The sequence below is a fragment of the Xenopus laevis genome, chromosome 6S, assembly GCF_017654675.1.
Source record: "Xenopus laevis strain J_2021 chromosome 6S, Xenopus_laevis_v10.1, whole genome shotgun sequence".
NCBI lineage: Eukaryota > Metazoa > Chordata > Amphibia > Anura > Pipidae > Xenopus > Xenopus laevis.
This window is the reverse complement of record NC_054382.1, coordinates 107,244,839-107,272,363: the sequence shown is the minus strand read 5'-3', so window position 1 is coordinate 107,272,363 and position 27,525 is coordinate 107,244,839. Positions and strand designations below refer to the sequence as shown.

The 27,525-nt window shown below is 38.5% G+C and overlaps 1 pseudogene; it reads right to left on the bottom strand.

The window, feature by feature from the left end:
- Window positions 1-11,190: 11,190 nt before the first annotated feature.
- On the bottom strand, window positions 11,191-21,499 carry LOC108695352 (annotated as a pseudogene).
- Window positions 21,500-27,525: the final 6,026 nt, after the last annotated feature.

Genomic DNA, 27,525 nt, shown 5'->3' with positions numbered 1-27,525 from the left:
GTTTTTTTACTTCGAATCCAACACTCGAGCTTAGTAAATGTGCTCCCAAGTGTACGACATATCAAATATTTATAGCCAATGCACTCATGAAAAATAAAGGATTGCACAGCATTACAAAGAAAGGTTTAAGCCTCCTACTTCTGTGGGTGCAGCAATAAGCTTTCTAAACCATTGAAAATAGTATCCTGAGCCTTAATACTACATATCTCATGAGTTTCATGGAAAATAAGCCAAGGAATTTCCGCACTAGTATTTCCATTGTCTGTCCCCAGTTGCCAAGATTGTATCTGCTGACTGTATCAGATGTTCATTAATCATTCATTTGTCTAAAGTTTGTTCATGTCAATTTGTACTAAGCTCTTTCTTAGCTACTGCAATCAAAGGCCTCACCTCATTGTGTAGAAGGCTCACAACAGATAGGCTTATACAGAAAATCCTGTTTATTGTATAAAGATTTCCTAGCATACACATAGAAATTCTACAACCCTATATGGAAAGTAGCAGATTAGTAACACTACAACACTCTTAATCATATTTGCCAATTTCTATTTATACAAGATTAAAATATTTGCACTGATGTTGATGGAGTTGTCATTGTCATAACTTTTTGAAATACCATCATTTCTTAAAGGAGAACTAAACCCCCCTAATGTGAAAAGCCCCTTCCACTGCCCTCCATAGTTCCCCCTCCCTGATTCCTCCCTGCACTGTGTGTTAGTGAAAAATGTTCCCCTAATTCTAAAAACACGTAACTGTGCAGTAGTGCAGTGGAGCTTAAGGGCAGTGGCGTAACTTCTCATCGGCAGGCCCTGGTATATGAAGAGCACCTGGGCCCCCCTGTCGGGCCCTCCCCCCTATGAATCGCGTGCACTGTAAAATCTCCCCCTGCCCAACCACCCACGATATCCATTATCGTGGCCACGGTGGGCCCCAAGAGGGTGCGGGCCCAGGAGCCATCGCACCCTTTGCACCCCTGGTAGTTACGCCACTGCTTAAGGGCTCCTTAAGGGCTCTTCTGCATCTTCAGGAATCTCCATCTTCTGTAAATGGCCGAAAGGAAGAAATAGGATCAGAAATAAACCAAAGTGGATGGGTCTTTTCACATAAAGGGGGGGGGAGGTTTCGTCTACTATAAGGACTTCAATCATTTTGATACAGTATTGAATGATAGTGAATACTGATAGGTAGTAATATAGTGATGATTACATTTTTATTATTATTTTGACCAAAAGAAGTTTTCCAAATTCCCTTAGGAAATAACAGCTCTTTATAAATAGGCTGAGTTGAGAAAAAAACAGGCAGGGCCCTATCGGATTAAACATGTTTCCAGATTTGGATAATTTTTAACACACTATTTATTTAGGCTGCCTAATCACAACAATAATGTATGCCCCTTTGATGCTGCTTTCTAACTCTAGTTGACTCTCTGTTAGCTTTGGCATTTGAAGATATTATCCATGTGCTTTGAGGTCACAACTGTGTCTTGTTTTTTTTTCGTTGGAGGCTCTTTTAGCTCTCACTACCCCTTTCCTAAAAGACTTTAGACCATGTTAGCTAGGCATTGTGAATAAGTTTGTAGTTCGGCAAAATGGGGGTCAGTATTCGTCCCTACTGTGTATCAGTGGTGTAACTAGAGTGCTCCTGGCCCCTCTGCAAAAAAATCATCAGAGGGGCCCATCCCACTTCCCATCTCCCCACACAGACCCCGCCCAGTCCTCGCCCAGACTCAGCCCCATGCTGCCGCTCTGCTTTCCCACCAAAGGTACTGGAAGAAAGTTTGGTATAGAGGGAAGTCCACATAGAAATTTGCTTCATCTCTCCAAACACCGGGTGTTTCAGAAAAAAACAAAAATACTACACCATATTCTCTGTTTTTGTTTGTTTGTTTTTTACTCTCTTAGTTTGCTATAGGGGCTGGTTCCAAAAACATTGTTGTTTTTATATACTACATTTCTTTATGCAGTTGAGAGACTGAAAAGGAGCGGCAGGAGAGAGTCTATCTAAAGGACTACTATATTCCTAATTGTTTTTGTATTTTAAGGCTAATAGAGATTGGTTGCATATTCTGTTCCTGGTCAAATCAATGTGCAACAATAACTGCCAGCACTGCACTGTTTCCCTAGGTCTTCAGTTCTTTCAGAAGCAAAGTTAGATATGGGTTTCTCAGCAGGCACAGGCTGGCAGAGCTGTGATCTGGCTGCATCAATAGTATCTACTGCTAAAGATTTTTGTTTTTGTGACTGCTAAACCATAGGCACTCTGTCCTTAGCTTTTCTTATTTTTCTTGCTGCTTCCTTTTCCACATTCCAACCTGCTACCTGTAGTTAAAGAATAGACTCAGGGGCAATCCTGGCCCCTCCTCCACCTGAAGCAGCTTGGTGTTGCTGCCGCCCCCCCCTCCGGTGCCCTCACTTTTTGGTCTAGGGGGGTTCCACGAGGGTGACAGAGAGGGCCAGGATGCTAGCGCAGAAGGTCTAATTTTAGAGTAATTTTTAAACTCTAATAAATTAGATTTTATTCACAATTCGAATGGTGTGTTATTTATGAAAAAATTCTAATTTCTAATTCTAAATTTGATCGAATAGTCCAGACCCAAAAACTCAATTCGAAACGAGTTTTCCTTCGAAAAAAAACTCAACTTTTGCAAGTCAAATTTGACTCGTGTCAATTGTTTTTTGACACATGATATTTTTTTGATGTCCAACATTTTTTTGGGGAGTCATTTTCAAAGCAAAATGTGACTCATAACTACTATTAACATCTTCAAATAGTTCAAGGGACCTCTGCCATTGACTTTTACATGAACTTGGCAGGTTTTAGGTTGAGAATAGTCGAATTAAAACTTTTTCCAGGGTCGAGGTCTGCTAAATCTCACATTCAAATTCGAGTTGGTGGTTTTAAATTCGAATTTGTGAGTTTTGACCCAAAAAAAAAAAATGTTTTTAGAAAATCTGCCCCTCTATGCCTAGCACTGGTAAACTAGAACAAATAAATATCTTTTTCTTGGCCAGTTTTATTCATGCAAAAGGGACCCAATGTCAAACGCTATTACCAAAAATGGAAAACATGGTTCTCTTCTTGAATGCGAGATTACAACTGATACACAGTACAGAATGCTCTATAGTCATGTGGATCTCATTTTCACAGAAAGGATGAACAGGGAACCCCTTATTCTCAAACAGCTAACGGGGAGACCCTTTTTGTACAGCAGCCTAGAGCTGGCAGCATGCAGAAATCTGCCCAATCCCACTAGGCCCAATAATTGCACAAGCAATGGCAGTCAGACCAGCTATGAAATTGCCTCTCTATAGCGACACCTATTTTGTCATTTGTTAATGATATAATTAACATTATGAGGTTAATTAAAAAGACATGTCCTGTCCCTGTGCTACTTGACTGTTGAAGGAAACCTTGATTGGAATTGAGCCAGGACATCAACTATGCCACCGGCCAGCCCGCTGTTCAATTCCCATGAAGTTCACACACCGACGGTGGTCAACTCTATACTAAAACATGTAAGTGTGTGTTTGCAAAGGGATTCTATAATTTCCCAAAACTTGCAGAAGATATACATGTAGAGTTAAGCATGGTTGCCACCTAGAATTCCAAAGAAAGACTCCTGTGGCAGTCTGCTGGCATCTGCTGGTAGTTTAAGTGTGTTGCAAGGGATGTATTTTACTTCTCATGCAGACACTAAGCTGAAATGCAGTGGAAATACATGGCAGCATCTTCTATTCATTAAATGAATTCATTTTCATATTGTCAATACAATCCCCATTACTACTTTACATTTCCCAGAGTTGTCTAGTTCATTACTTCTCCTCAACCTCATTTATCTATAGTAATTCCCCATTCTTGCTTCCATGTCTATTACCCACAGTCCCTTCTTTGTATGTTGGATACTTTCCCCATCCCTTATTGTGCACATAAATGAAGTATAAAGGTATGATGTTCTCATTGTTATATCACAAAAAGAATCAGCAAAATAAATGATATAGTATTTAATATGTAATATAGAAAATCTGCCTATTTTCATTCTGTCGGCAATTGCCCTTAACTAGCTATACCCATTTTGACTGGTTGTGTATCTGTATTTTATCTCCTCACTCAGAATCAAACTGGGTTGGTTGGACACTGGGAGAAAACCTGGTGGGCCTGACTCTCATGGGCCCCACCGATCCAGGCCACATCCCCGCCCAACCAACCCCTCAACGTTAAGGAGGAGTAAGGAGTCAAACAGGTTGTTATAAGTGTGAGAGGGTTATGGACTTTGAGAGGAGGGTCCTGGAGGTTGCAGCCCCAGTGGGCCCCCAATGCCCCATGTCCTTGCTGATGTCACAGACCGTCTTCTTATATTATTAGCTACTCCTTCTTTCACTTGCCTACCCCATTTCTGTATCTTCCTGCTGTCCTTGTCTATTTTGCACTGTCCATTCTGTTCATAATAGCAAGTCTTTCCTTTGCAAATCTAAGTCCACAGAAAAATGTTAAAGGGGTGGTTCACCTTTAAGTTAACTTTTAGTATGTAATAGAATTGCAGCATGTAATGTGACTTAGCTGCAGTGACCCTAAGCTCTCTTTGTGTATGAAAGATACTGGGAACTGGAGTTTACAGCACACTGACTACACCTAGTGAGCAGTGAGGATCACACCTCAGGGGAATTCCACTAGGAAAATAAAACACACAGGGGCAGATTCACTAAAGGGCGAAGTGGCCGTCACTAGCGTCAGAAATCCCATACGCATGGACATCGCCAATTTACTAACAGGTGTAGAGGATAATTCCTTTGCTGTTGTTCATTTGCACTCTATCGCCAGGTGACTTTTTGCTCTGGTGAACAGTCTTAATCCACAAATTCACTATAATGCGAATTTTACTGAATGTTACCGCTTTCGCCCGAGTTTACTTCACCACCTCAGACCAGGCAAACTGATAAAATGAAGCTACATCTTCCTTAATCTTATGTCAGTGACATCATATCCTGTATGCGGGAAATGCATTAAAGTTGTAAAAAACGCTGGCGACTTTTTTTAAATCTCCGAACTATTAAAGATTTATGTGTGAACAATTTTTTAAAACTAATTTGAGGGGCATGCCACATTTGGGTGGGCTCGTGTCTAGGGCAATAGAGGATCTCTTCTGTCTTTATTATGGCTCATTGGACATGCGTTTGAAGTGGCCACTTCAAGCCTTTGCACCAAATTACTAATAAAGACGTCCATACGACTTTAAGATACCCAAAGTTTCACTAGGCAGAAATGAATGCTAGTGAAAATTCGCCATGAAATGTTCACCCAGCAGAAGCAGCGCTAGTGAAAATTCACCAGCATTCGGCTGCTGAGACGCAACTTTGCATTTTCGTGAATTAGCGTAGTGGTAAAGAATTTGCGCCTGGCGACGTTGTGCGAGGTATGTCGAAGCAGTCACTGGCGAAAATTTGCACGTTAGTTAATTTGCCCCATAGTTTGCAGTAAACCAATAAAAAACTTTATATAAAAATAAAAGAAAGAATTGGTTAAACAGTGCAATGCAGTAATATTACTGCATTGGGGAAACTTGGTCCTGTCTAGTAACTAGCACAGTCTCTCCCACTCTGGGTAGACAACACAGTTCAGTTCACTTGAAATGTCCCTTTTCCCCAGAGCTCTTTATTCCCTAGGTAGTGCTACCTGCCCCAATATACCTCTCATTTATTATATAGGCTGTAGCTCCCACGTGGCAGACTCACGAGAAACACCTGTCCTCACGCCAGGGACACACAAGGGTTGCAACCGGCATCCAACCCTGAACGGAGTGCAGGGCACCCTTGAAACTCAGATCTGTCCAGCTGAGCACAAACCACTTAGTACTGCATCTGTCACATTACATGCTGCACTCTCCCTGCTGTCTCTCTCCGCCTCTCTCTGGCTGGCTGGCTGCTGCAGCAGGGGCTCCCTTTATCTGCAACCCTGTGCATTTGGCTCCAAAGTAAAGCTGGCCATAGATGTTGAGATTTTTAAAAGATCAGATCCTGATCGTGAGACCACAATCTTCTCAGAACGATCGTATGAATTTACCATCAACTAAAAAGACCAATTTACCAGGAAAACAAAGGGGAGCTGCCTGCTTGGCCCTGCAAACATAGATAGATTTCACTGGGACCGACAAAGATTTTTTGACCTGGCCGATCAATTTCCCGACAGATGTTGGCCGAAAAATCGTAAGATGTACGATCGTTCGAATACCACTAACTGCATGATAATTTCGAAGGATTGGTCGGGCTTCCCAAAAATCGGTCATTCGGCAAGAAGAATCGTTGCGTCTATGGGGAGCTTAAGGCATTCCCCTGGGTCCTTCTCCTCTCCCAGAGATGCACTGGGGCTCCCAGCAAATTGGATGGCTCTCCAGACTGTAACTGGCTGGATGATGTCACAGACAGAAAAACAGGGGAAGTATGTGTGTATCTCCTTGTAAAAACTGACTCTAATATCTTTTGGATTTGAAATGTATATATCATGTCATAACTCTAATGAACCAGAAAAATTCAGATTTTGATAAATAACCCCCAAAGAGTCCGGAGACCTCTGCCTTAAAGTGGGTGTTTGTGTGCTTAAGTATATCCTTATAAAAACTGACTCTAATATCTTTTGGATTTAAAAATGTATATATATTTTCATACCTCTAATATGCCATAAGTAAGAAAATAATCTCCTACAATGGATCCAGCATTAGGCTAGTGTCACATGTGGAATTTTATTTTTCAGAAAAGTTAGAGCAACAGACCAACAAGCACTACTGACTGTGCCAAATGCATGGGAATTAACCTGAATATGGCCCAGATGTACAAGTGCTGCCTGGAAATGTTAGCATATGCTGGGGAGAATTTAACATGTGTGATAGTCATGTCAAAATTCCCTTTAACTATGATGGGATGTGACTCAAAACATTTTTTCCTTCTGGGTTACAAGAAATGTAGTTAATGTCAACAACTCCAAAAAACTACCATATGCTTTGTAAAGGACCTAATTTGTGTCCCTCTCATTATGATGATAATAATATAGACATGTTGCAAATCAGGCACACGTGCTTATTTGCTTACTTTAATATTAACATGGGCAGAAAAGATGCAGAGGATATTCAAGTTATGAAATGAACTAGTTCTGTTCTGAAATTCCTTTGCACGTGTTACATTTTACGGGTGTCCATTTTACTGTTTATGCATTTTAGACAGTTTTATACAGTGGGTTTGCTTAGTAACCGAGCTGTTAATTGGTAGAATGAGCTCATATAAGCTATTTCAGTTCTCCTTGAAAAAATAATAGTTGTTTTCCCAGAAGCAGTTCTGATTCCTATACCGTCCCCATTAAAATCAGCACGCTGATATAAACTTGTGAAAGTGATAAAATTGAAAACATTTAGCCATGTGACATTTTACAGTATTTGCACTCACTGCTATCTGGAAAGTGCTGTGTTATTTGCTTTTACATATATATAGCTTGCAAAATGCAATGCACATAGCCTGGCCATGTATGTTAGAAGCAAAAGATGGTTGTTATTTTCTTATAGCACTTTTAATAAGGTACCCATGCACACTGATACATACAGTGCTATTAAACCATTTTATGTCATTGAATAGCCCAGGTGTGTGTTTACCCTTTCAAATTACACTACACTTTTGCACCAATAGGACAGTCTGAACTAATCTTGCCACTTTATCTGGAACCACAAAAATACCTTTATGCAATTTGCAGCATTATAAATAATTTTTTTGCAGATATATCATTACTTAAATGCTAGACATTCATTTTCTAAGGAAAGTAAAACTCATCAAAGAATTAGGCTAGAAATGCTGTATCTGTACTAGCCCAGTGCTGCCACCATAGAAGTTAAAATCTATGCCTCTGAATAAGACCCCAGTAGATCCTTGTAATGTATAGCATGGGTACTAATAACTTTTATAGTAAATGGCTGAATCAAAAATTTAGAGAACACACCACCCTTATAGAGATTGGGAGACTTGTGGCTGAATAATAAGAGCAGAATAAACTGGAGGATATTTCAGATGAATACAGTAGCAGCTTTATTCGCAGTCACTAGCAAAGGTTCTCCAGTGTCAGATGTCACACAAGTCCCAATAATAATATCGTCAAATACAGTACAGGTATGAGATCTGTTATTCGAAAACCCGTTATCCAGAAAGATCCGAATTACAGAAAGGCAGTCTCCCATAGACTCCATTTTAATCAAATAATCCACATTTTTAAAAATGATTTCCCTTTTCTCTGTAATAGTAAAACAGTACCTTGTACTTGATCCCAACTAAGATATAATTAATCCTTATTGGAAGTAGGACCAGCTTATTGGGTTTATTTAGGGGCACATTTACTTAGCTCGAGTGAAGGATTAGAATGAAAAATACTTCGAATTTGAAGTATTTTATTGGCTACTTCGACCATCGAATTGGCTACTTCAACCTTCGACTACGACTTTGAATCGAACGATTCAAACTAAAAATTGTTCGACTATTCGACCATTCGATAATCAAAGTACTGTCTCTTTTAAAAAAAACTTTGACCACCTACTTCGCCACCTAAAACCTACCGAGCACCAATGTTAGCCTATGGGGAAGGTCCCCATAGGCTTTCCTAGCAACTTCTGATCGAAGAAAAATCGTTCGATCGATGGATTCAAATCCTACGAATCGTTCGATTCGAAGGATTTTATCGTTCGATCAAAAAATTTTTCCTTCGATCGTTCCATAGAACGAATTGCGGTAAATCCTTTGACTTCAATATTCGAAGTCGAAGGATTTAACTTCGATGGTCGAATATCGAGGGTTAATTAACCCTCGATATTCGACCCATAGTAAATGTGCCCCTTAATGTTTGCGTGATTTTCCTTAGACTTAAGGTATGACGATCCAAATTATGGAAAGATCCTTATCCAGAAATCTCCAGGTCCCCAGCATTCTGGATAACAGTTGACATACCTGTACAAGGATTCCCAGGCTACTTGGTCATCGTCTTTATTTTCTTTACGACAGCCAAAGAGATAGTAGCCCACTACACTCTCATGTATGTAACTTCCCAAGAGAAACTCCCCTCTTCAATGCCACAGAGTAGAACCTGCTCTAGAATTTCTCTAGCATAGCCACATGGTGACCAGAATAACAAAAGCAACTATTCACATAAAATGTAAAGCTCTGGGCTACCGTCAGTTACCTGAGCTTAGGAACCCACAGTATATGCAATAGTACATTTATAGCATAAGGCCGAGTCATTTATCCAAATTGACACTACATGGAAGCTCCGAAACCAGGGCTGCTGAACCTCTATGCTGGTATAGTATGTTCAGTATATAAGATACAGCATTTCTAGCCATATTCTTTTTTTAGATTTTTATTTCCATTTTAAAGGAAAAAGAAAGTCTGTTTGCACTTGGGGATGCCAAAGGTTAGGCACCCCAAGTGATTGTATTGACTTTACCTGAAACCCCAGGCCGGTGCTCCTATCGGTAGAAAACTGCACCAGCCTGGGGTTGTACCAATGAGCACCACGGAGAGATCTTCTTCCGTCTTCCTCTTCCTTCTCGCGGTTGCGCATGCGCAGTAGGACGAAAAGCCTAACTTTAACTAAAAAGTCAGCTATTTCGTTCTACTGCGAATGAGTTTGCCCGGGGAAATTCAAAGACAGAAGAAGCTGGAAGAGGATCTCTCTGTGGTGCTCGCTAGACCCGGGTTTCAGGTAAGTCAATACAATCACTTGGGGGTGCCTAACATTTGGCACCCCCAAGTGCAAACAGACTTTCCTTCTATTTTATTTTGAAAATATTTTATTTGATTTTCATGTTAAACAAATAACAGTATGACAGCAAATTTTATGCAGATGAAAGACAAGTTATAATCGATACAATGGCATAAAATTATTAAAAACGAAATACCATTTAATGAGACTGACAACAACTAACTAAAATGAACTAAGCCAGTGGATGTAAACATATTGAAAGAAATAAAGAAAAATGTCCATTCATTGACTGGAATGTCTGAAAGCACATCTTATAAATGCAGAAACCGTCCTATTTGATCACCTATATTAGAATGACAAGCTTCAAAAAAGGGAGACCAAATCAGTTTAAAAGAGTCAATGGAATTATTTCCTTTGGTTTTGGTTAATAAGGCTTCTTGCCAACTAAGCTGGTTCATCTGTTAACGAGGGGGGTTCTTTTAGTAACCAAGAATTAAATAAAGCTTTCTTGGAAGCTGCTAGAAAAAAAAATGTCAATAATTCAGGGGAAATAAAATTTGTGTTGGGAACTAAAGGAAACACTACATTATCTAGATGCAAAAAAGCAAAGCACGGAGACAATTTAATCCTTATCTTCAATTGATAATTCAAAAAACCAATAATTTCCCTCCAATATATATCAATCTTTGGGCAAGACCATAAATAATGAAAAAGTGACACATTAGTCTCATCACATTTAGGACAGTATGAAATAGGGCCATAAGAGGAATTTTTTGAAAATAATTTTACATAGCCTAGATGGATAAGCTTAAAATGTTGTATCCTCCAATTTTCTGCTAAAATTAATTTATTGTAATCCCTAATAGATTTTACCAAGTCTGAGGGAGTTATTTGACAATGTAAAAACTCAGACCATTTAGTGGATGGTTTCAATAACGGGTGAGAATCTGTACTATAAACATTCCAAAATTGTTTAGAAAGAGAGCTAATAGAGATCAGACCAGGGAATTCCAAAAACTCTGCCAAATCGTCTGCAAGCTTGTGCTCAGCTAAAACCAGGTTTTTATTATTATTATGTAGCAGAGAAAGACCACATTGACATGCCAAATAATAGTATCTGTCAGAATCCTGAAGCTTGTATTGTTCTTTGAGTTTTGACCAAGTCATTAAGGCTTTCTTAAGTGGATCAAATATATATTTTACCAAAACCAGTGACTTTCTCTTAATTGAAAATATAAAAGTATCAGATTTCTGATAATCTGAAGGTTTAAGTAAGAGTTTGGCTGAGACTTTCCTCCTAATTTAATGCCTGTAGAGAAGAATGTATCACACTCAGCACATACATCATTGTGCTTTTGTAGTATCTTTCATTTTGGAATAGATATTTTTCTTTTGTGCAGGGCTGCTGATGCAGAAATTTTATTTGGCCCGTTTATATTAATGCGCACCAAAACTAATAAAAGTTACCTAGAAAAAATATTTTGCTTTTATAGATAGGAACACGCTGAATAATCTTTTTCTAGCGCAGAGAAAGAAAAAGTATCCTGCACCTGCTAGCAATCCCACCATTACAGTTGAACCTAGAATAGTAGGGGCGCGTTTTTTGGCGACGCGGAAGGCAGTTGGCAGTACTGCTGAAATCAGTATGTTGTTGACGTTTCCTAATACTCAGTTAAATGTCTTTTCTTTGCAGGATACGTTCATAATATGCCTCTAAGCTAGGGCGCTTGCCATTGCCCCAGTTCCTTCTTGCAAATCCCAGGTACCTCAGCCGATTTAAAGTCACAGCTAAGGAGACATCTGTCCACAGAGCCAAGACTCATTTCCTTCTTCTGCAATGAAAACAATGAAAATTAATTAACACTGAACACAATAAATGGCTTAAAAAATATGATGAATAACATGATGAATACATATATAATTATCAATTTAAGCGTTACAGTGTTCCATAAATAGAAGACACTTTTATATGCTTTTAGTTTCACAAATCCAAAAAGGTTTAATGTGCTGGGCAATATGTACCCATAATTAGATTTTATAATTAAAGGGAAAATGTAAATTATTAATCATTCTATAAATACCTAATGCCAATAACTACTTTTTTTACATCAATGAATGTTCAATGGGTCATCCTACATGTGAGAAACTCATTTGATCTCTTCTAAGCTGCGTATTCCATCATTGCCTGGTGGGGAAAGGGATTGTGGGAGCTGTAGAACATTCTATATGTGAGGGATCTGCATGATTCCAGCTTAAAGGAGAAACAAACCCTTAATATAAAAAAAAACTATCCCTCTACCCTACATAGACCCCACTCACCTGGTGTTTCTTCATTTCTTCTTTGCAATTCAGTTTCAACCTGATCCAGGACTTTTTCTAGTTCCTCAAGGATTTTCTTCAAGAATTTTATATTATCATGGTCCTGCAATTTTGTCTGCAAATTAAAATACACATTATCAGAAATATTAGCTCTCTCATGATTTGGGCAGCATAAAGGAGGCACCTCACACAAGTTACTCAATAATAACCACCCCCTTACTGCATATGTTATAGGAAATACCTTCTCACGAGTAGCCCTCATTATCACTTTTAGGAATTAGGAATTGAAAGGGCCATGGATTTGATAACAGATTCAAACATTATATAACTGCAAAAAAATAGGACAGAATTAATTAACTACCCCCATCATGAAATACACTAACCCCAAGCTGAAGGGGTCAGAAGCACAAGTGAGAATAGGAAACCAATTGTCATCTACTTGCATTGTGTTCACATGAAACCAGAAACCTAAACATAACTTAGAGAGCACTACCTACTTAAATAAATACCTTTTGATTTTTTGGTGCTTATGTATTATATAACCTTGAAGCACTAGGTACCGATACGTGTAAAGTACCTATTAGCCCCATGTTGGGGGTATATTAGTAAAATTTTTAAAAGAGAAGGAAAAGATCTTTTCACTTGGGGGTGCCAAAAGTTAGGCACCCCCAAGTGTTCACATATACTTATTTGAAACCCTGGTCTGGTGCTCCTATAAGAAGTAAACTGCATCAGCCCAGGATTCTTCCAGCGAGCACCACGGAGCAATCCTCTTCTGGTTTCTTCTTTTTTTCTCGTGGCTGCAAATGCCTGCGGACATTTTCAAAGTCCCGAACAGCTGCGATGCGGAAGTGCTGAACAGCCGAAGGACCCGAAGCTTTGAAAATAGCCGAAGCCGAAGTCCTGAAGCGGCGAAAAGGCCCGAAGTCCCGAAAAACTGTCGAAACTGAAGTCCTGAAGCGGCAAAAAGACCCAAAGTCACGAAAGGAGGCAAAGTTGAAGTCCTGAAGCCATGAGTTCAATTCTACTGAACACCAATTTGTGTGGTTTTTTTTTTGGTTTTTTTTAATCCCCTGGCCACCAATGTATTATTTTAATATTCTATAGGCCCCTGCCACCAATGTTTTTTTAAAAAATAGTTTTTTGGGGCCCCAATTTTTTTAACTTGTAAGGAGGGCCCTGGCACCAAGTTTTTTTTAAAAAATATTCTTTGGGGTCCCAATTTTTTTTAACTTGTAAGGGGGGCTCTGGCGCCAATGTTTTTTTAAAAAAATATTCTTTGGGGCTCCTATTTTTTTTTACTTGTAAGGGGGGCCCTGGCCCCAATGTCTTTTTTTTTTTTAATTTATAAGGAGGCCCTGACCATCAATAGCTTTTTATAACTTGTGTGTGGGGGGGGGTTACTTTTTTAGCGCTGATGTCTATGTGGTCTTTTAACTGTGATGTGGAGTGGGCAGGATCTGGGGTGGGGCTTGTGCGACAGTGTGGGCAGGGCCCAGGGGGCCCCCAAAAATGTTGTTCTGCGGGGCCCTGTGATTTCTAATGGTGGCCCTGCACACATGCAGGAGCTTTTGCAGAGAGGGTATCATGTTAATGATAAATTGTAGCATGTCCAGTTTATGCCCCTCTCGCAACACTACTTAAAATTAAAATTTGCCTAGCAATAAAAACACATAATATTTTGTGTGTTTATAATAGAAATTTTAGGGGAGATGGCACAAAGAACAAGTTATCTGTGAAAAGGGAGGGGACCCACAGTGACGACAGCCTGCAAATTGGATCTTTGCCCATAGCTCACTAATGCTTTCAAAAGTCCCTGCAGAAAGAGTATTGAATGGAATAAAAGATACATCTGTCTCTGTCTACAAACATCACAATAGAACAGGCCAAAATGGACCTGACTGTTTGGGTACAGTTTACTCTCCTAAAAGATACACACGGTAGTGACCCCAGCAATGTAAAGAGATTTATCGCTCGACAGTAGTATCCAAATCAGGATAAGTGGACTATGTGATCAGTGACAATGGCAAACCCAATGTAAAAAAAAATCCTACAGCATGATCATTACATACCACACAAGAATCATATGTAGCCCTTACTTTGAGTCGTTTCTGCTTGGCTATATACAGTATGCATCTTCAAGATCAGGATTTTCCTGGGCGAGCTTCTTAAGTTCTGATTCAGTGCTACCAATCTGTGCTACAATGGCAAAGAGAAAATAAAGCTCTCCATAAAGCTCTCAATAAAGCTCACAAAACCAAAATTTTAAATGAAAATCTGTTATGGATCACTCCATTATGCCATATAACAATTAACCTATAGTTAAGGTTGAGCTTGTAATTGTTTGTAAAACAGATGGATAATAACAGTTCAGAAGGAGCAGTTTAGAAAAACAAAAAGCTGTACAGTTCATGTTGGTTCCTGTTAACGGGGTTGTTCACCTTTAAATAAAATTTTAGTATGACGTATAGAGAGTGATATTCTGAGACAATTTGCAATTGGTTTTCATTTTTTATTATCTGTGTTTTTGTTTTTTTTTTTGTTATTTAGCTGTTTATTCAGCTGCTCTCCAGTTTCCAATTTCAGTAGTCTTGTTGCTAGGATCCAAATTACCCTAGTAACATGCACTAATTTGAATAAGAGACTGGAATATGAATAGGGGAGGTCTGAATAGAAAGATGAGTGATAAAAAGTAGCAATAACAATGCATTTGTAGCCTTACAGAGAATTTGTATTTTAGACGGGGCCAGAAAGAGTCAGAAGAAGAAGGCAAATCATTCAAAAACTATAAAAAATAAATAATGAAGACCAATTGAAATGTTGCTTAGAATTAACCATTCTATAACATACTAAAAGTTAACTTAAAGGTGAACCACCCTTTGAAAAGTTGAAAAGTGAGGGCAGATGCTACTTCATTGCCACCAGGAGGCACTGTGTAAGCAGGCAGAAAACATCCAGTACTTGTAAATGTGCCCTGCAAGGGGTTATAGGCATAATTCACCATTAAACTAACTTTTACTATGTGGAATGCCCTGTCTTGGTTCATGGTGCATGGTTCACACATGAAGAAATTCAAAAGAGACTTGAACATGTTAAGATTAACAAAGGTCCATGGCCAGATGGTATTCATCCCAGGGTAATTAGCGAGCTTAGCTCTGTGATTGCCAAACCTCTTTACTTAATTTTTCAGGATTCATTGAGATCTGGCATAGTGCCGAGAGACTGGCGAATTGCTAATGTGGTGCCTCTATTCAAAAAAGGATCCCGTTCTCAGCCTCAAAACTATAGGCCAGTTAGTCTGACGTCAGTATTAGGAAAGCTTTTCGAAGGGTTAATAAAGGATAAGATACTGGACTTCATAGCAAATCATAATACTATGAGTTTGTGCCAGCATGGTTTTATGCGTAATAGATCTTGCCAGACTAACTTAATTTCTTTTTACGAGAATGTAAGTAGAGACCTCGATTCTGGGATGGCAGTGGATGTGATTTACTTAGACTTTGCTAAAGCATTTGATACAGTGCCACACAAAAGGTTACTGGTTAAATTAAGGAATGTTGGCCTGGAACATAGTATTTGTACCTGGATAGAGAACTGGCTAAAAGATAGACTACAAAGAGTGGTGGTAAATGGAACATTTTCTAATTGGACCAGTGTTGTTAGTGGAGTACCGCAGGGCTCTGTACTAGGTCCCTTGCTTTTCAACTTGTTTATTAATGACCTGGAGGTGGGCATTGAAAGTACTGTTTCTATTTTTGCAGATGATACTAAATTGTGCAGAACTATAGGTTCCATGCAGGATGCTGCCACTTTGCAAAGTGATCTGTCTAAACTGGAAAACTGGGCAGCAAACTGGAAAATGAGGTTCAACGTTGATAAATGCAAGGTTATGCACTTTGGCAAAAATAATATAAATGCAAGTTATACACTAAATGGCAATGTGTTGGGAGTTTCCTTAAATGAAAAGGATCTAGGGGTCTTTGTAGATAACAAGTTGTCTAATTCTGGGCAGTGTCATTCTGTGACTACTAGAGCAAATAAAGTTCTGTCTTGCATAAAAAAGGGCATTAACTCAAGGGATGAAAACATAATTTTGCCTCTTTATAGGTCCCTGGTAAGGCCTCATCTGGAGTATGCAGTTCAGTTTTGGACTCCAGTCCTTAAGAGGGATATAAATGAGCTGGAGAGAGTGCAGAGACGTGCAACTAAATTGTTTAGAGGGACGGAAGACTTAAATTATGAGGGTAGACTGTCAAGGTTGGGGTTGTTTTCTCTGGAAAAAAGGCGCTTGCGAGGGGACATGATTACACTTTACAAGTACATTAGAGGACATTATAGACAAATGGCAGGGGACCTTTTTACCCATAAAGTGGATCACCGTACCAGAGGCCACCCCTTTAGACTAGAAGAAAAGAACTTTCATTTGAAGCAACGTAGAGGGTTCTTCACAGTCAGGACAGTGAGGTTGTGGAATGCACTGCCGGGTGATGTTGTGATGGCTGATTCAGTTAATGCCTTTAAGAATGGCTTGGATGATTTTTTGGACAGACATAATATCAAAGGCTATTGTGATACTAAACTCTATAGTTAGTATAGGTATGGGTATATAGAATTTTAATTAAAAGTAGGGAGGGGTGTGTGTATGGATGCTGGGTTTTCATTTGGAGAGGTTGAACTTGATGGACTTTGTCTTTTTTCAACCCAATTTAACTATGTAACTATGTAACCCCTTTAATGTAGGGACTCACAATTGGCTTATTAAGAAAACCACTTTTGATCGAGAACACGATCCCTGTAGTTGCTCTCCGAAAAATGTATTGCTATTAAAAGCTGAAAATTACATGCACGGTAGTCATATATAGCAAGACAGATAAATTAAAAACCTGTCCCTTCAAAGAAAAAGGCAATTTAATACCATATACTGTACATAAATATTAAAGGAACGGTAACGGGAAAAGTGGAAAGTAATAAAAATATAATGTGCTGTTATGCTGCACTGGTAAAACGGGTGTATTTGCTTCAGAAATCCTATAATAGTGTATATAAACATGGGGCAGTCTGGGCCCACAAGGGCTGCATTATTGGGCGCCAGGCCCCCCCCTCCACCCCTCTCCATTGCCCCCTGCCCCAGTTGCAACCCCCCTTTGCCCCACTTACACCCATAGTCACATACCTCTTCTCTTCATAAGCAAAATTAGTCAACACTGCATAAAAAAAGGAAAATAAGTGTCAGTAGGTGAGTAGTCAGAAGTTATAAACTCACTGCAGATTCTAGATGTTGCATAGGCTGGTATCATTGAATCCACTGTCAGGTCTGGATGAAGAATGCAGCCGTGGGTATATGTATCCATTGGCAAGGAATCTAGTAGCTCCCGGTAATGCTGAACCCTGGGGTAATACATGCTGCCCTCTTCTGGCATGAGTCAGGGTGTTTTTTCTATAAGGAAAATATTTCATAATATTCAATTTCACAAATTCTATTTAAAAAAGCAATAGAAATTGAAAATGAATGTCAAATACTCATTACTAAGAACCACTGTGTAATTAATTTTAATATGGAAATCATAGTTTTTTTAATGTTATGAACTATAGTCAGATAAGTGAAAATGTAATCAAAACTATTTGTTAATCCCCATCTAACAAATAGCCACTGAAAGTGAGAACTAAATATGGATTTTGTTAATTGAGTATATATACATATACATACACACACACACACATACACACATATACATATATATATATATATACAAACATATATATATATATATATATATATATATATATATATATATATATATATATATATATATATATATATATATATATATATAGTGAATAAAGTACCCCCCTCTTGTAAAATATAAGGATATTATAAGTTACCGAGGATGATATGGAAATCATTGTTTTTTTAATGTTATGAACTATAGTCAGATAAGTGAAAATGTAATCAAAACTATTTGTTAATCCCCATCTAACAAATAGCCACTGAAAGTGAGAACTAAATATGGATTTTGTTAATTGAGTATATATACATATACATACACACAACACACACACATACCCACATATACATATATATATATACAAACATATATATATATATATATATATATATATATATATATATATATATATATATATATATATATATATATATATAGTGAATAAAGTACCCCCCCTCTTGTAAAATATAAGGATATTATAAGTTACCGAGGAGTTTCATGACCGTATTAAAGGTCATGGAACTCCGAGGTGACTTCTAATATCCTCATTTTGCAATTGGGGGTACTTTATTTATTATAATACACATGTACACCAGAACTCACCGTTTCTTACTGATGATATCAGAACTCACCGTTTATAAGGATATAATTTACAGGATATTCATAGGTTTTGTGTATTATATATCTATATATATATATATATATATATATATATATATATATATATATATATATATATATATATATGATACATCCTTAAAGGAGAAGGAAAGGTCTTTTAACTTGGGGATGCCAAAAGTCGCCAGTACTCACCTGAAACCCCGGGCCAGTGCTCCTATTAGAAAAAAATGACACCAGCCCAGAATTCCTCAAGCGAGCACTAGGGAGCGATCGTCTTCTGGTTTCTTCTTTTTTCTCACGGATGCGCATGTGCAGTAGCACAAAAGGCCGAACTTTAACGAAAATGTCAGCTATTTACTTCTACTGCATATACGTCTGCCCAGGGAAATTTGAAGATAGAAGAAGCCGGAAGACGATCGCTCCTTGGTGCTCGCTAGAAGAATCCTAGACCAATGCAGTTTTCTCCTGATAGGAGCACTGGCCCATGGTTTCAGGTGAGTACTGGCGATCACTTGGGTGTGCCTAACTTTTGGCATCCCCAAGCTAGAAGACCGTTCCTTCTCCTTTAAATAAGAGGTTTGAATGAGATTACCATCAAGAAATGTTTGTTCCAAATAATCAATGATCTGGGTGGCCTCACAGATAATATTTTCTCCATGAACAAGCACCGGCACTTCTCCCGACGGGTTAAGGCGCATAAACCATGGTTCATTGTTCTCACTCAAGGGAAGACTCACGGCATGCTCTTCGCACTTCAGGGATTTTTCTGCTATGACCAAACGTACCTACAAGTAACACAAGTGCATTCATTACAAAATGTGGTATTATTATCAAAATAAGAAGTGTTTAATTTAGCCTGAAATATAAGTACACAGAATTTTCAAATAAAATAGAGAGACATTTCTATTACTTTATTTATTGGAAGATATTGGCCTGTCTACTGCAGTCATGTGATTCTAGCTTAGCCTAACCTGGAGTGAGTGTCCAGAAGTCACTTGTTGTTTTATAGAGCAACCATGCAGCCTGATGGTGTAACATAAGTTAAGTAATAAAGATAATAAAATGGCCTGGTTGCAGATCTGTGAAGGGGTGCTACCTACGACTGGTCATACACATGCTGATAAAACCATAGGGTAACTGTATGCTGGGGTGAAAATTCTACTGTACATCATTATTTCATCAAATGAACATATTAACCATTGCCCAAGCTCCTCTTTTTGTCCAAGCTACTAATTAAGGCTGTTGGCCCCAAGGAAAGGAACAATAGATATGTGGCCATACCATGTATAGCCATTTGTAGGTTATGTATTTGTTAGCCCCACTGTCCCATAAGTAGGCCACACACAATGCTGAGGTGCAAGTTATGGATCTAATGAGGAGCAGGCCACAACAGGGCCCTGACCTTACTAAATGACAGCTTTCAAAGTACAATGTAAGTGCTTGTTAAGTGAGGGAGCACTCTTGTGCCTCTTGCGCTCTAGGCCTGGGCATTAAGACAGACCTGTCCTTGCGTCTGCTGAGAAACTTTTTCTTGTATCTGTAGGGAGGCATGGGATAAAGCCAATCCCGAGTCAAGTGCAAATACCAAGCATCAGGCCTAGAAACTAATCTGAAGCTAAAGATTAATAATGATTTCTCAATGCGACTTTTCCTTTATATACCTCAAGCCATTGCCTTTTTATTCATTTATTCGATTTATTAGCATGAGGTACTGTCTTAACAATTTAACAATAGCTGGCTGCTGCAATGTTAATAATACATAAGCATGCAGATCCATTAGATTGTAAGCTCTTGTGAACAGGGTTCTTTTTATTTTGTAAACCTTGTTTTTTAAATATTGAGCATTGTAAGACCCCTGTTTGATATACCCCTGTTTGATATACGTTTTTCAGGGAACCAGGGAAAAATTATGTAAAATCTGGCAAAATGTAAAATCAGGGAAATGTGTTAAAGAAACATTTTCAAGTACTGAAAGGGTATAAGCAAAGGAGTCTGTTTTACTTTGAGATACATTTACTGTGTTTACTGTTTACTGTTAACAAGGGTTAAACATTGCAGTGTTCATTTTACACTATTAGGGGCATGTGCAAGACTCTCTGTCACATACACAACCTAAAGCAATAAGTGTTTGGTGCAGGACTGTATAAGGGACAGACTAATTTGAATTGACCATTTACAGGCAGAACCATATAAAATATACATCTGGTTAGTATTTTCAACCTCTTTATTTCACAAATAATAACATTTATAAAGGAAAAAGGCAGTTTTGGGTACATCAGGACAAAATTTTGAAAATCTGGGAAAACATTACTTAAAATCAGGGAAATACACCCATTGAAATGCATTATAAATTGGTGGGACCACAAATAAAAAATGTAAAATGCTGGAAAACGTAAAACAGGTTACTTTAAAATAGAGGTTTTACTGTAAATTAATGTATAGAACTGTGTAACTTGCAGGCACTATATAAATAAATGATGATGTAGAAATTGTTATTTGTAAAAAAAACCTGTGTTTGCTATTTACATTATCTGTGATGTGTCTGGGCCTTTCTCATACGTACAAGTACTCGTAATGCCTGGACAGTTCATTCCTGTGTTTAGCCTTTGGGATATGGTGCAACATATGTAAATAATACCATAAAGGGGGTAAAAAGAAAGGGGAAGGGCTATACACTTAGGCCCAAAAACCACAACCCACAGACTAAGGCCTTAGAACTGATAGAGTGAGCTGTCCAGGTGCTGAAGTTGTCAGAAGCAGTGCAGAGCTGCACTCACCTTCTGAGAGGAGAATGAATGAGTCCAATGGTAGAGGATGAGCTTGCCCTCTGTGCCGGCTGGAGCTGCAGGAACAGGATCGGCTTGATCAGACATCTTTAGCCTTGAAAAAGACACTCAGTCAAGCACTCCTGTATCCAGGAAGGCTGTCAAGGCTTGTGGGCAGGGGCTTAGTATTGTGCACAAGCAAACTCAGCTGCAGGGTCCTAATTGATCTGGCAGCCTCGTCCAAATCCAAGATTTGGTTCAGTATTCACCCAAGATTCTGCCTTTTTCAGCAGCATTCTGATTCGGCTAAATGTAAGTGCCTGGCTGAATCCAAATACAAAAAATCATGTGACTTGTTTTTCTAATTTGCATTTGCAAATTAGGGTTCAGATTTGGTTCTGAATTCAGTCGAATCTTTAACAAGGGATTTGGAGTTTGGCCAGATCCTAAAATAGTGGATTTGGTGCATCCTTAATAAGAATATATGTAGGCATTACACATGTGGAGGGGTACTGAACCCCCAAACTGTCCTTCTCAGTTGTGTTTCCTACAAGGCAATACTGGTTAATTTTAAATCACACCTCTGTACAGGCTATGAGTCTTTTTTCATTTATAAGGAAAATTCCATGTAATGCCCTGTTTCACTGACCGTACCCCTAATTGTAGCACAATAACATTGTTCTGAACTCCACTAAAAATACAGGCAACCATTTCAAATACATACTAATGTCAATCCTAAAATCACTATAGCGTTTCAAATTCTCATCCCAGTATTATTAACCTGGCACAAATAGTTAATACTATTTAAAAACACAATATATATCATAATAAATAATAAGATCCCTTACACAAATAAAGAAGATCCAAAATATTAAAAACTAAACCTGGCCATATACAATGAGAATATCAATCAATTAAAAGTAACCAGCCCTTGCTTGTGCAATTGTAAAATACGATCCCTTCTCGAATAATCTACCATGTAACCCAGTACTTTCCAACCAGTACTGTCCAACTTCTGTACTACCATTTTTCTGACCTGATAATGGAAGCCAGTGTTGACCACTCCCTTTTTTTCAAACCACTTCCACTTTAAATCACACCCGTGTTATCACAAGAAATGTTAAGGCAATACCCACATTAAGGGTAGTAGCACACGAAAAACCACATGATGGGTGTTTACTTCAGGGATATCACTCATATGTGAAAAAATGTTATGCCATATTAAGACATACCATTAAATCCATTTACCCCTTCCTCCCCTGTGGGTAGCACAGAAACCCCACCACATGATTAAAAACCTTGGGGACCCTCTAAGTATGTCCAAATACTAACAATTTAACAAACCCACACCAGGTTCACCTCCCACATGCAGAATATGGCACACACAGAAAATGTAGGGCAGGCAGAATATGGCACACACAGACAGAGAAGGGCAGTCAGAGTATGGCACACACAGGTAATGTAGAGCAATTAGAGTATGGCACACACAGGTAATGTAGAGCAGGCACAGGCACAACAGGGTGGGAAACCTATGAGAGCCACTCTAAGATGAAGAGTATGTTAGTGGAGGGAAAGGTCGCAGGCTGCCAGTTGGTCAGTACTGATGTTACCTGTTGGCCTCAATCTCATAGCCCTCATCACAGGTAAAATTGTTTTTGGCATGTCGAAATTGGCCTGACCTGAGGTGGCCACAGTGATGCTGCTCCTCCCCTCACCCCTCTGCTATTAACTTTACAGTGTTGAAGCAGGGGCAAGGGGAGCACAGAGTGCAATTGCGCTCTCTGCACAAGAAGAGTAGAACTTCTGATTTAAAAATCTGAATTTCAGCTCTTGCAGTTACCGGGAACGTCTTTTTGCCGTCCCTGGTAACTTGTGGGCTGCTGCCACCTGAGGCAAATTTCTCAACTCGCCTCATGACAGCAGCGCCCCTGGAAATTGGTGGAAATGCCTTGTATGACCACTGCAGACATTTAAGAGGTCATTCTGTTCAGTCCTTTTTCCTAAAAACTTTTGTGCAGATTGTATTGCCTTCATTAAGTAACATGAGAAGCAGATAGTTAATGAATACTGTACTCACGAGTGAAGCTTAAGTTAAAGGAAAATTAGAATTCATAAAATAAACTCATGTAATTAGCCTATAATATCTTTCCAAATAAAAAAAAATCATCTATGTATCTAACAATGCATCTAACCTACATCACAGTGTTCTCTCTGAATCGTGATCCCCAAAATAATTCATTCCCCTATCTGGTCATAGATACATTTGTGGACGATGGGGCAAACTTGCTCCCCATCCCTGACCCAGTGATTTTAAGAAACATCTGTTCATCAAACAACAAATAGTTCTTCTTTAGTACACATAATATAGCATTCAGATCACTCTTAGGGGCATATTTATTATGCTGTATAAAAAAACAGCAGGATAATATACCACACATCGCTAGACTTAAAAGTGTAAAAAACTGTTCAAATTACTTCCTCCAGAAGCAATTTAAATTAACAGTGACAAATCTGGCATTCACATAGTGTAAAATTACACACACCTTGATAAATTTGCCATTTATTTTACATAGCTTTTTACACCCTATTTTCAAGAGACCATTCAATGCTATTCATCGGATTGAGTAGACTAGTGCTGTCCCTTGAAGGGTTGGTTTACCTTTAAGGTAACTTTTATTATGTTATAGAACAGCCATCTTTCTAAGCATCTTTTCAATTGGTTTTCATTATTTATTTTGAATAGTTTTATGGATATTTGCCTTTTTCTTCTGACTCATTGCAGCTTTCAAATGGGCGTCGCTGACTCCCTTCTAAAAAACAAATGCTCTGTAAGGCTACAAATGTGTTGTTATTGCTACTTTTTATTACTGATCTTTCTATTCAGGCCTCTCCTATTCATATTCAAGTCTCTTGATCAAATCAATGCATGGTTGCTATGGTAATTTGGACCATAGTTACCAAATTGCTTAAGATGCAAATTGAAGAGCTGCTGAATAAAAAGCTAAATAACTTAAAAACTTTTAATAATAAAAAATGAAAACAAATTACAAATTGTCTCAGAAGATCACTCTCTACATCATACTAAAAGTTATCTCAAAGGTGAACAACCCTTTTAAAGGAAAGAGCCAACTAGAAATATTATTTCATTATATGTGAAATATTGCTTTATTGATTACATGCATATGTTCTAGGATCTACCTGGATCTAAACTGACGATAAAATGTGACTTTCTCCTGGAACTCAATAATGCTGGCCATAGACGCACAGATCCTATCGTATGAATCGAGGATTCGTACGATTTCCGGATCGTGTGTGGAGAGTGCCGACATCTTTTGTCCGGCAGAGATCGGTCGTTTGGACAGGTTTGATTTTGACCCGACCGATCTCGCCGGAGGCCATTGCGCATCGTAATCTGATCGTTACCCCCGATATAGCCATGCTCGTTAATGGCATATCGAGGAAAGATCCGCTCGTTTGGCGATGTCGCCAAACGAGCGTATCTTTGCGTCTATGGCCACCTTAAGGTTTTAAAAGGCAAGCCTGTGTGTCAATAAAAGAAACACCTCCATTGAGTTTAATCTTTTTCTCCAAGTAAAACTTGTCTAAGTTGATGAAGAAGACTCTAAGAAGGCAATATGCCTTGAAGCTAGCTAATGTATCTGCCAGTAAAACATTCAGGGAGATTATTCTCAATACAGCTCTCACTTTTTGAAAAATCAGTTTTGTATGCACATATAATTCATTGCTTACACTGACCCTTCCATGTGCACTTTGCATACATAGTTTAAGCAGTGGCCAGAAAAGACACACTTCTTACAAGAAATGGAACTTGAGAACTTCTATCTTATTTTACAATAGAGAATTCACTTGTATGCACATAAAAATGCATCTCTTTGTGATGTGGAGATAAATAACCTGGGCGTCCCTAATAATGGCAGATATTCATAAAAGAGAGATAATAAGATTGGGATAATTAAGAATGCAAGCGCTTTGAAAAAAAAAAACTTACTGAGGCTGTTTGACCACTAGAAGTCACTCTTTCTACATATATTGTTTAACATTTGACTTGGACAGCTCACTGCTATTGCAATATAGGAATTGTCACAAATTGCATATATGAGGAAATCAGCCTCTTTTTATCTTTGCGCTAAATCAACCAGGTGTAATAATGGGCCACAAAATATATATATATTAAAAGAGCATCATTTGCTGATTTAGTTTAAACTTTGTGTACTGATTCCATATCACCTTGTTCTGGGATTTCACTCTGCATACATTTTTTTTTCAGGAGCCCAAGATACTTTATATTCCTGTTATTTATATTCAAGGAGGTAGAGAACTCAAAGTGTTAGTGAGAGTGAGAAACACAAAGATAATCCAGATATAGCTCTTTCTAACTGACTGAATGATTTAATAGCAGTGATTTAACTAGGAGTAGGCAGAAGAGACACATGCCTAGTTTGCAACTGTTAGGGGGCTCAATGCATGTACCTTTTCTTTTGCTTACCGCTAGTCCAGGTCCTAGTCCCCCCCCACTGGGTTCTGGTTCCTTTAGTGCTCCCCAAAGTAAGCATGCAAGGGTGTGGGCTCATGCATGCATACATGCACATACAAGCAGTGAGTATGCTTGCCTGGCCCAAACATTACTTTTCTGGGGCTATAGAGTTGCAACTGTGTGTATTACATAGTAAGAATGATTGATATCAAAATGAACATACTGAACAACTTAAAACCACTTAAAGGGGCAGTATATCTCCTTGTTCAACATAATATATTTTGTGCCTGTTCTTTTTAATAGTAAACAATCTACAGTTTATTAAATGAAACAGGGCCAAGAGGGAAACTGAAGCTACTCCATGTCTGGACTTTGCTAGCTAGATAACTACATAGTTTACCAGTGCACAGATAATCCCACTGCATAATGAACTCCTGGCAAGAAAACAACTTTTAGTTGCCATACTTTTCATTATCTAAGAAATCCCATTCCGAGATAAATACCTCAACTAATGTGGGGTTTCCTTAATGATTGCTCGAGTTAAATGAGCTATCATAAATCGCGCCCCTCATGTTCGATCACAGGATTTAAGATTTGAGAGAAAAACAGCAAAAAAGAAAATGTAGTATTGTGAGGATACCTTCTGGAGTGTGGTGGAAAGAGGAAATGTCTGCCTCGTCTTGTTTCTTTGTGCTCCATCCTGTCCTAGTCGCACGAAGTTTGAAAATTTAAAGAGGCCTCCGTCAAATACTCACTGCCCAACGTAAGGTCTATTTCATAGTTTCTGGGTGCGTTCTATTGTGTTCCTGATCTGTTTTTGACCCTGTCTGTCCTTGACATCTAGTTTTCTGCCTGTCCTGACCTCTGCCTTGTTTTGACTACTCTCTTGTATTCTGTTCTGTAGTGTGTGCTTGGAGTCTATTCTGAGTTTGGGATACCCTGCATTACAAGTATATCTTGTAAATCTCCTATTACAAGTAATAGGACAAGTGCACAATAAATATTCTTAAAACTAATTATCCTGTTCAGCTGTGCTACTTGGAATCATTATGTTTTGACAATACAGAAGAGGCAAAATGTGACTACTCATTTAAAATCTTATTCCTATTTTTTTTTTTTAGCAATAACAGAAACAGAAGTTATGAGTGGTTTACCTGCAGGACAGCAGCAGACTGGGCTCTAGAAAAGGTTTAGGTTGACAATTTTTGCGAAACAAAAATGACGCTGAGTACCTTCTACTAAATACAATATTTTATCTACATATTAAGCAATTAAGTTGGTCAACTTTTACACAGTTATTGAGATTAAAACTTGAAAATGTATAGCTACTCTTTAGTATCTTCTTATATGCTCAATCCTCACCTCTTCCCTTAGCAAACTAATATCTTCCTATGGGTTTCAATTCCAATCTACACTAACAATTCCCAGATCTACATACTGTATGTTCTTCTAACTTCTCACCATCTCTGCTATTTCATTTCACCAGCTGTCTGTCTGCTTATAATCCTGAGTGCCTTGCTATTACTTAATACTAAAGAGTGCAACAATCAAGAAATTCATTCCATCCAATGACATATGGATTGCCTACCTAGCATGTTTCTAAGTGTTAATGATTAATTAAATGTAGTCTAGGCATCTCCTGGGGAACTGTGGCCTTCTTGTCAATAGTCTGTGCAGGACAGTTGGTAAGATTCCTTGATGGTAGAGAAGGGAAGTTCATCCCATGCATATCCAGCTTGACTGACCTACAACACAGACCACAACAAATTCAGTTGACAACCTAGTTTGTGCAGTGGTGGCTTAGACAAATCCCTGGGCAAGGGACCATACACACAGTACACAGACACAGTATTAATTTGAAAGTCAACCCCACCAG